Source organism: Vicia villosa, linkage group LG5 (assembly GCF_029867415.1).
Source record: "Vicia villosa cultivar HV-30 ecotype Madison, WI linkage group LG5, Vvil1.0, whole genome shotgun sequence".
Taxonomy (NCBI): Eukaryota; Viridiplantae; Streptophyta; class Magnoliopsida; order Fabales; family Fabaceae; genus Vicia; species Vicia villosa.
This window is the reverse complement of record NC_081184.1, coordinates 50,320,808-50,323,842: the sequence shown is the minus strand read 5'-3', so window position 1 is coordinate 50,323,842 and position 3,035 is coordinate 50,320,808.

Below are 3,035 nucleotides of genomic sequence, written 5' to 3'. Positions count from 1 at the left end.
ACTTGTGCTCCAAGAAGGTTCTGTTGTTATAAGGAATGCATGAACATTTTTTTTAGAACTTCTAAGAAGATGCGCGTATACTCAGTCACATTCATCAATCTTCTGAAAGATCAAGTCAAGAAGAAAATTATTCAGGGAAGTTATCCATCACATTTATATCTAAATATTTATTTCAGGGGGAGATTATACATCTCAGGGGGAGATAAAATTTTCTTATACAAAATTCTGCTTTGGAACGTAAATGTTTTGTCATCATCAAAAAGGGGGTGATTGTTAGAACATAGTTTGGTTCTAATTATATTTTAGTGTTTTGATGATAACAAGCAAACAAATTTTGTATAAAGCAAACATGGTACTCTAATCATATGTTTCTAATTTCAGAAGATGTACCAGTACCAGAAATCAGAACTTGAATAATCAGAACATAAAGCTAGAAGAAACTTAAGATATCGCACGATGCAAAGATATCTACAATAGAAGTTGAAAAACAAGGCTGAACAAAAGATTATAAACAATGATTCAAGTTAACACTGCTGAAAAGCAACTTCTGATACTGCACGCTGTAGACATATTCACAACAGAAGTTGAAGAACAAAAGATGATATGAAGTTCACGCAGATTGAATCAAATTTAACCGTTGAGGACATAATCATTAGCAAAATGGCTGCAACACTCCAAAAACGTAATTTCCATGTTTGATTGAAGAAGCTATCCACATGCAAATTTCTTGGAGAAAGAAAAAGCAAGGACAACACGCAAACCATTTAATGCTGAATGAACTCAACAAAGCTTCAGAGATAACGGTCAAAAAATTCTAAAAGCTATATATAGTCATGATCGATTGAAGAACACACATACAACGATACAACAAGACAACGAGAAAAATAGAAAGAAACAAGAAAGATCACACAAGAACGCTGCAACTCTAATAAATCATCAAGTGTGAAGAAAAACTCTCGGAAGCTAAATTCTCTTATTCATATTCTGAGTTTATTGTTCTATACTTAATCTTAGTGAAATATCACATTAGTGATTACAGCTTTCTAGAAGCAAACTATACACTATCAACAGAAGTTACATGGTAACTAAATCCTTGAGAGACCAGTGGGTCAGAAGTCTCAAGAAGTCTAGGACTAGTTAAGTCTTAGAAGATTGGTTAGTCACAAGCGGTTGGCTTGTGAGGAATGTTAGTCACCAGCAGTTTGGCTCGTGCATTGTATTGAGTCATGGCAGTTGGTCGTGCAAGTGTAATGAGGTTCTGATTATAGTGAATTAAGACCTTAGTTGAGAGAGGCAAATCACGTTGTTGAGGGTGGACTGGAGGTAGCCTTATTGAGAAGGTGAACTAGGATAAAAATAATTGTGTTCTGATTATCTTTCCTTCACAAAGTTAATAAAACCCAATTATTCAACCCCCCTTCTAAGTGTTTTCTCAACCTTCACATATACTAAGGCTTGCATTGTTTCTGAATTGTTTTTTGTTTATTTGATTACACAATGAGTCGTGTTTTTTTAAACTGTGGAGCCTTTTGATCGCACTGAATCGCACTATGTTTCTGGCTCGAATATCACATGTTTTCCTTAGTTTTTATTATCATTTTCTAGTATTATGCTTCTATTTCCTTTTTTTTCAGGATACTTGCCCTTTCGAAGCCATTAGTGAAGAAACGAGCCAAAACGCCAAGAAAACAGGGCTTTTCAAGAAGATTTACACTTGTGGCGTTCAACACCGTTCCAGCTATAGGGGACGCTATGACGTGGCCCACTCCATGATGGAGCCAACTGCCATGATCCCACGATCCTGTCCGTTACCCACCACCGCGCCCGCGGTGAGGCTGCCGCGCTCGCGGCCTTCACAAAGCAGTTCCCGCTCAGAAGGAGTTAAGGGGCACTCCTGTCCTTACGCACCTCTAGAATCCTCTATATATAGTTTTCGATTTTCATTTTTTAGTTTTATCCAAGCTTAGTACAATCTTAAGCCATATACTATCAGTTTCTGTAAAGTAATAATCTCTTCACATTGGGGAGTTATTACGGTGTAGATTGAGTTGTAATCGAGTCTTGGAGCACTTTGGTTGAAATTCATCATAACAGCCTTCACTTTGTATCAGATTCAAATCTCCGATCGGAGTAAGGTTCAATTTAATTGCTTTATTTATCTTCCTGCTCTTACCATAGTCTACATGTTTTATAGACTCTAAACGCTCTTACCATAGTCTACATGTTTTATAGACTCTAAATGCTCTTACCATAGTCTACACATTTTATAGACTCGCACCCTTTTTATTACTCGCTCTTATCATAGTCTAGATGTGTTATAGACTCGCACTTATTATGTCTAGCTAAATTATAAAGGTTTGAATGTAATGATTGTCATCATGATTGTGTTCCAATTATCATGCTAGTGAAAATACTCTTGGGATGTTTTGCTTTTAACTTAAGTCAATTTGTGTTTAAATGTTTATTGGGTAAGATCGAAAGCCCTCCATATTAATGATATGACTTGATTATTATGTAACCAAACAAAAGAAGCAAAAGCGATTTGGTTGGTTAAATAGGAATCATTAACTCTTTTTAGAAAACGATTTTGAAACTATTTTCGGACGCGTTTGTAGGTTTGAAATCTGACTCTTGGCCAAAAGCCAAAAGTCTCTTTAAGTTAATATTTCCAAGTCAAAATTACTTTTCTGTTAAGTCAAAACTATCAATTTCTTAAAAATAGGTTTACCTCTTTAACGCGGAAGGCACCCTTTATATGTGACAATAAAGGAAGTTAATTTAAAGAGTAAACTCGGTTCTTAGTAGCCAAAAGCTACAAGTTCCCGTTAAATTGATTCTTTGCTACGAATAGAAAATACTGCCCCATGAGTTATTTCATTTATGCTTGTCTGGATCATAGTCTGATTTCATGATTTACATTCCAACCTATTGCTTAAACTGTTATTCACTTCGGTTACTTGCCTTGTTGCACTGAACTCACAACAATATTCTTATTCACCTTAGATAAAGCACCTTAGCAATAGAGTTGATAGATT